Below are 8,247 nucleotides of genomic sequence, written 5' to 3'. Positions count from 1 at the left end.
CTCTCCAGCCCTATGTCATAATCTTGTTCGCAGAGACCTTGATCATTTCTGCCTCCCACAAGACATCACACTGGTCCATTATATTGATGATATCATGTTGATTGGACCTAGTGAGCAAGAAGTAGCAACTACTCTAGATTTACTGGTAAGGCATTTGCGTGTCAGAGGATGGGAGATAAATCCAACAAAAATACAGGGGCCTTCCACCTCAGTAAAATTTCCTGGTGTTCAGTGGTGTGGGGCATGTCGAGATATCCCTTCTAAGGTGAAGGATAAATTGCTGCATCTGGCCCCTCCCACAACCAAAAAAGAGGCACAACGCCTAGTTGGTCTTTTTGGATTTTGGTGACAACATATTCCTCATTTGGGTATGCTACTCCGGCCCATTTATCGAGTGACCAGAAAAGCTGCTAATTTTGAGTGGGGACCTGAACAAGAGGAGGCTCTGCGACAGGTCCAGGCTGCTGTTCAAGCTGCTCTGCCACTTGGGCCGTATGATCCAGCAGATCCAATGGTGCTAGAAGTGTCAGTGGTAAATAGAGATGCTGTCTGGAGCCTTTGGCAGGCCCCTATAGGAGACTCACAACGCAGACTCTTAGGAATTTGGAACAAAGCCTTACCATCTGCTGCAGATAACTACTCTCCTTTTGAGAAACAGCTTTTGGCCTGCTATTGGGCCTTAGTAGAGACTGAACGCTTAACCATGGGCCACCAAGTTACCATGAGACCTGAGTTGCCTATCATGAGTTGGGTGTTGTCTGACCCACCAAGCCATAAAGTTAGGCTTGCACAGCAGCACTCTATTGTAAAATGGAAATGGTATATATGAGATAGAGCCAGAGCAGGTCCTGAAGGCACAAGTAAGTTACATGAAGAAGTGGCACAAATGCCCATGGTTTCCACTCCTGCTGCCACATTATCTTCTCTTTCCCAGACCAGAGCTATGGCCTCTTGGGGAGTTCCTTACAGTGAATTGACTGAGGAAGAGAAAACTCGGGCCTGGTTTACAGATGGTTCAGCACGATATGCAGGTACCACCTGAAAGTGGACAGCTGCAGCATTACAACCCCTTTCTGGGGTGTCCTTGAAGGACAGTGGTGAGGGGAAATCCTCCCAGTGGGCAGAACTTCGAGCAGTGCACCTGGTTGTTCATTTTGCTTGGAAGGAAAACTGGCCAGAGGTGCATTTGTATACTGACTCATGGGCTGTTGCTAATGGTTTGGCTGGATGGTCAGAGACTTGGAAAGACCATAATTGGAAAATTGGTGACAAAGAGGTCTGGGGAAGAAGTATGTGGATAGACCTTTCTGAGTGGGCTAAAAACGTGAAGATATCTGTGTTCCATGTGAATGCACACCAGAGGGTGACTTCAGCAGAGGAAGATTTTAATAATCAAGTGGATAAGATGACGTGTTGTGTGGATACCAGTCAGCCTCTTTCCCCAGCAACTCCTGTTATTGCCCAATGGGCTCATGAACAAAGTGGTCATGGTGGTAGGGATGGAGGTTATGCATGGGCTCAGCAACATGGACTTCCACTCACCAAGGCTGACCTGGCTACAGCCACTGCTGAGTGCCCAATCTGCCAGAAGCAGAGACCCACACTCAGCCCACAATATGGCACCATTCCCTGAGGTGACCAGCCAGCTACATGGTGGCAGGTTGATTACATTGGACCACTCCCTTCATAGAAGGGGCAGCGATTTGTTCTAACTGGAATAGACACATACTCTGGATATGGGTTTCCTTTCCCTGCATGCAATGCTTCTGACAAAACTACCATCCGTAGGCTTACAGAATGCCTTATCCATCATCATGGTATTCCACATAGCATTGCTTCGGATCAAGGAACACACTTCACAGCAAATGAAGTGTGGGAATGGACACATGCTCATGGAATTCTCTGGTCTTACCATGTTCCCCATCATCCAGAAGCAGCTGGATTGATAGAACGGTGGAATGGCCTTTTGAAAACTCAATTACGGTGCCAACTAGGTGGCAAAAACTTGAAAGGCTGGGGTAATGTTCTCCAGGAAGCTGTGTATGCTCTGAATCAGCGTCTGCTGTATGGTGCTGTTTCTCCCATATCCAGGATCCATGGATCCAGGAACCAAGGGGTGGAAATGGGTATGGTGCCACTCACTATTACCCCTAGTGATCCACTAGGAAAATTTTTGCTTCCTGTCCCTGCTACCCTGAGTTCTGCTGGTCTACAGGTTTTAGTTCCAAAATGGGGTGTGCTTCCTCCAGGAGAAACAACAGTGATACCACTGAACTGGAAGTTAATATTGCCACCTGGTCACTTTGGGCTACTTATGCCTCTGGATCAACATGCCCAGAAGGGGATTACATTATTGTCTGGGGTAATTGACCCTGACTATCAGAAGAAAGTAGGACTGCAACTACATAATGGAGGTAAAGAAGAGTTTTGTTGGAATACAGGAGATTCCCTGGGGTGTCTATTAGTACTACCATGCCCTGTGATTAAAATCAATGGAAAACTGCAACAACACAACCCAGGCAGGACTACTAATGGCTCTGAAACTTCAGGAATGAAGGTTTGGGTCACCCCACCAGGCAAAGAACCACGGCCAGCTGAAGTGCTTGCTGAGGGGAAAGGAACATGGATAGGGTAGTGGAAGAAGGTAGTGATAAATATGAACTTTGACCACGTGATCAGTTACAGAAATGAGGACTGTAATGTTGTTTTGTTCATGTTATACTATTTAAGTTGTAAGATATCAAGTTTAAGAATGAATGTTGCCCAAGGATTTGCACCCTATTCTGGAGAGATTTAATGTGTTTCCGGTTATATGCAGGACAGTTGAGTATTGTCAGGTAAAAGAAAAAAAAAGTATGCTTATTTGCTTTCATTTGGAAATTAAGTATGGTCTAAGGTGATATATATATATATGGGCCAAGTTGACAAGGGGTAGACTGTCATGGTTAGGGACAGGTGTCAACTTGGCCAAGTTGTGGTACCTGTTTATCTGATTGGGCAAGCGCTGGCCTGTCTGTTGCAATGAGGACATTTCATAGGATTAGGTCATGATCACGTCAGCTGCATCCACAGCTGATTCCATTTGTAATCAGCCAAAGGGGAGTGTCTTCTGCAATTAGTGATGCTAAATCTAATCATGGGAAGCCTTTTAAGGAGGGCTCAGAGGAGACAGGTTCCATTCTTGCTTTGGCTGGTGAGCCTCTCCTGTGGAGTTCATCCAGGCCATCCATCGGAGTCATCGGCTTCGAAGCCTGCCCTGTGGATTTTGGACTCTGCATTCCTATGGTCACGTGAGACACTTTTATAAATTTTATATTTGCAAGTGTTCCCGGTTGATTCTGTTTCTCTAGAGAACCCTAACTAATACATGCACTGAGCAGAGTGCCCCAAAATATACGAGACACATGCTGACAATACTGAGGGAGAAGAAGACACTTCTACAATAGTAGTTGGGGACTTCAATGCACCACTGTTATCAATGCACAGAATATCTAGCCTGAGGATCAATAAGGAAATAGAGATCTTGAATAATATGATAAATGATCTAGACTTAACAGATATTTATAGAACACTGAATCCTATAAGAGCAGGATACAACATGTTTCTCAAATGCTCATGGATCATTCTCTAGGAGGCACCACATGTTGGCTCACAAAGCGGGCTTCAGTAAATTTTAAAAGATCATAATTATACAAAAACACTTTCTTGGATCATAAAGGAATGAAGTTGGAAATCAATAACAGGTGGAAGACTGGAAAATTCACAAATATATGGAGGCAAAATAACATACTCAAACAATAAGTGGGTCAAGGAAGAAACTACAAGAGAAATCAGTAAACATCTCAAGGCAAATGAAAATGAGTACACAACATATCAAAATATATGAGATACAGTAAAGGCAGTCCTGAGAGTGTAAGTTATTGCCCTAAAAGCCTATATTAAAAAAGAAGAAAGGGCAAAATCAAGGGCTTATTGAAAGAACAACAAAATAACCCCAAAGCAAACAGAAGGAAAGAAATAACAAAGGTTAAGGCAGAAATAAATGAAATTGAGAACATGTAAATCATAAAGAGAATCAACAAAACCAGAAGTTGGTTCTTTGAGAAAATCAATAAAATCAATGGACCCTTAGCAAGGGTGACAAAGAAAAAAAGAGAAGGGATTCAAATAAATATAATCAGAATGAGAGGGGGGACATAAGCACTGACCTTCCAGAGATGAAGAAGACAATGAGAGGATGCTATGAGTAACTATATGCTAACGAATTAGACAGCTTAAATGAAACACATAACTGCATACAAAAGCATGAACAACCTACATTGGCTTAAGAAGAAATAGAAGACATCAACAAACCAATCATAGGTAAAATGATTAAATTAGTCATCAAAAAACTTCCCAAAATGAAAAGTCCAGGGCCAGATGGCTTCACATGTAAATTCTACCAAGCACTCAATAAGGAATTAGTACTAATCCTGCTCAGAATCTTTAAAAACATTGAAAAGGAAGGGAAGCTATCTAACATTCTATGAAGGCAGCATCACCCTAACACAAAAGCAAGACAAAGATACTACGAGAAAAGAAAATTACAGACAAATCTCTTTAGTGAATAGCAATGCAAAAATCCTCAACATATACTTGTAAATTGAATCCAGAAGCATATTAAAAGTATTATGCACCACGACCAAGTAGACTTTATTCCAGGTATGTAAGGATGGGTCAACACAAGAAATCAATCAATGTAATACACCATATCAATAACTCAAAGTGGAAAACTACAAGATCAACTAGATTGATGCAGAGAAAGCATGTGACAAAATTCAGTATCCTTTCAAGATAAAAACACTTCAAAAGGTAGGAATTTAAGGAAGTTTTTTCCACATGATAAAGGGCATATATGAAAAACCTACAGCTAACATTATATTCAATGGTGAGAAACTGAAAACTTTCCCTCTAATATCAGGAACAGACAAGGATGTCCACTGTCACCATCGTCATTCAGCATTGTGCTGGAAGTTCTAACTATAGCAATTGGGCAAGAAAAAGAAATAAAAGGCATCCGAATTAGAAAAGAACAAGTAAAACTTTCACTGTTTTCAGATGCCATGACCCTAAATGTAGAAAATACTGAAAAATCTACACCAAAGCTACTAGAGCTAATAAAAATGTACAGTAAAGTGGCAGGATACAAGATCAAAATGCAAAAATCAGTGGGGTTTCTATACAATTAGTAATGAGAAATCAGAGGTGTAAGTAAAAAAAATTCCATTTACAATAGCAACCAAAAGAATAAAATATTTAAGAATAAATTCAACCAAGGACATAAAAAAACCTATGTAAAGAAAACTGTAAAACATTGCTAAAAGAAATCAAGGAGGACCCAAATGAATGGAAGGATTATGTTGATGGGTTGGAAGACCAAATATAGATAAGACATCAATTCTATCAAAATTAATTTATAGATTCAATGCAATTCTAATTAAAATTCCAACAACTTACTTTGCAGAAATAGAAAAACTAATAGTCAAATTTATTTGGAAGGAAGGCTTGAATAGCTAAAAATAGCTTGAGAAAGAAATATGAAGTGGGTGGTCTCACACTACCTGACTTTAAAGCATATTACAAAGCTACAGTGGTGAAAACAGCATGGTAGTGGCATAAAGATAGATATACTGACTAATGGAATCAAATAGAGTGTTCATAAATAGATCCTCTCATCTACAAATAACTGATTATTTGATTAGGTGGTCAAGTCAACTCAACTGTTTCACAGTCTCTTCAAGAAATGGTGCTTGGAGAACCTGACATCCATATCCGAAAGAATGAAAGAAAGAGGACCACTATATCACAACACATACAAAAATTAACTCAAAATTGTTCAAAGACCTAAACATTAGTGCTAAGATCATAAAAGTTTTAGAAGAAAATGTAGAGTAATTTGTTAAAGATATTGTGGTAGAAGGTGTTTCCTAGACTTTACACCCAAAGTATGAGCAATGAAAGAAGAACAGCCAAATCTGAATACTTTCAGACATGAAAGGACTTTGCTAGGAAAGTAAAAAGGCAACCCACACAATGGGAGACAACATTTGAAAACGGCTTATCAGATAAGGGTCTAAAATGCAGAATATATGAAGAGATCCTATAACTCATCAAAAAAGACAAACAATCCAACTAAAAAATGAGCCAAAGACATAGATAGCCACTTTTCTAAAGAGGAAATGCACATGGCTCAAAAGCAAATGAAAAGATTCTCAGCTTTGCTAGCTATTAGGGAAATGCAAATCAAAAGATATCTCATATCTACAAGAATAGCCATTATTAAAAAAACAGAAAACTACAAATGCTGGACATGATGTGGAGAAAGAGATACACTTATTCATTGTTGGTGTGAATGTAGAATGATTCAGCTGCTCTGGAGGGCAATTTGGTGGTTCTTCATGAAGCTAAGTATAGAATTGCCGTATGATCCAGCAATCCCATTACTAGGCATATACTTGGAAGAGCTGAAAGCAAGGACACACGAATGGACATTTGAACACTGTTGGCTATAGTGGCATTATTCACAATTGCCAAGAGATGGAAACAGCCAAAATGTCAATCAACGGATGAGTGGATAAACAAACTGGTACATGCATATGATGGAATATTATGCAGGTCTAAGACAGATTAAAGTCATGACATATGTAACAACATGTATGAACTTTGAGGACATCATGTTGAATGAAATAAGCCAGAAACAAAAGGACGAATACTGTATGGCCTGACTAATATGAGGTAACTATAATGAGAAAAATCTGAAAGTTAAAATTTAGAATACAGGATATCAGGAGGCAGAAAAAGGGTATAGATTGGGCATTTGATACTGGAGAAGTACAGAATGTTCAACAGGATGGATTGCAAAGATTCAGAAATGGATATCACAATACTGTGTCATGTTAGTACAGTATTGTAAACATAATGAAAAAGCTGAATATGAGTACGGTTGAAATTTGAAGCCTACAAGCATGTAGGACAACAGAAGGAAATTGATTATAAAAATCGGGGCCATATAATTTAGCAAAATGTAGAGTGGACAATGATGGTGATTAAATGTAAAAACATAAAAAATTTTTTACCTGAAGGAGAACAATTGAAGGTCACCATTGTAAGGTGTTAAAATAGGATGGTATATGGAAAAAACACAATTTATACAAATGAGGGTCTATGGTAATAGTACCACAGCAATTTCTCTCATTAATTGTAACACAGGCAATATTCCAAAGCTAAACATCAATAATAAAGGAGATATAATGGAGGGGAATGGGATTCTTGCTTTAGTTGTTGTTTCTGTCTTTTTTTTTTCTTTTTCTTTTGTCCTCTTCTCTCTTTGTGGAAGAAATGGAAAGATTCTCATAGAGATTGTGGTGGTGAATGCATAACTATGTGATCACACTGGGAGCCATTGATTGTACACTTAGGATGGATTGAATGGTGGGTGAATAACACTGTTTAAAAAAATAAACAGAAAGATACAACTGCTGAAGAAGAAGTGGAGCAAGATATAAACCTATTCACCTTTGGTAGGGAAATAGAATGATGTAACCTTTCTGGAGGGGAGTGTCATGGCTTCACAAGAGGCTAAGTCCAGGGTGACCATATGACCCTGTAACCCCAATTATTTGGTATATACTTGGAAAAACTGAAAGCAGGGATAGGAATAGAATTTGTACGCCTGCATTTATGGTGGCATTATTCACCATTTGCAGTGGATAGAATTGGAATAAGTCTACATCGACTGATGAATCAAAGGGCATACTGTGGGGTGTATATATGATGGAATATTAAGCAGCTACAGGAGTGAAGTAGTGAAGCATGCAAATTGATGAATGAAACTTGAGGATATTATGTTGAGTGAAATAAGACAGAAATGAAAGGACAAATATGATACGTTTTCACTAATATGAACTAAATATAAGGAGGAAACTCTAAGAATTGAATTAGAGAGCATAAGCTTATCAGGGGATAGAAAATGGGCAGACACTGGGTAATCAATCATTATGGAGCACAGAATGTTCAATAAAGCTCATTGTAAAGGTTCCTAAAAAGTAAGTTCTGAGTTTTAAATGTGATTTCTAAATTCTGAGATGCTGGGCTATTTGTGTATAACCTGGTAGCTATCTGCGATTTTGGATATTTGGGTGACACCTGAGAATCAGAGTTAGACTTTTGTGGCTGTGAAAATAGGCATTAAATAACATCTTTAAATGG

This window comes from Tamandua tetradactyla, chromosome 7, assembly GCF_023851605.1.
Source record: "Tamandua tetradactyla isolate mTamTet1 chromosome 7, mTamTet1.pri, whole genome shotgun sequence".
In the NCBI taxonomy this organism is placed as follows: Eukaryota; Metazoa; Chordata; class Mammalia; order Pilosa; family Myrmecophagidae; genus Tamandua; species Tamandua tetradactyla.
This window is presented reverse-complemented; position numbering follows the sequence as displayed.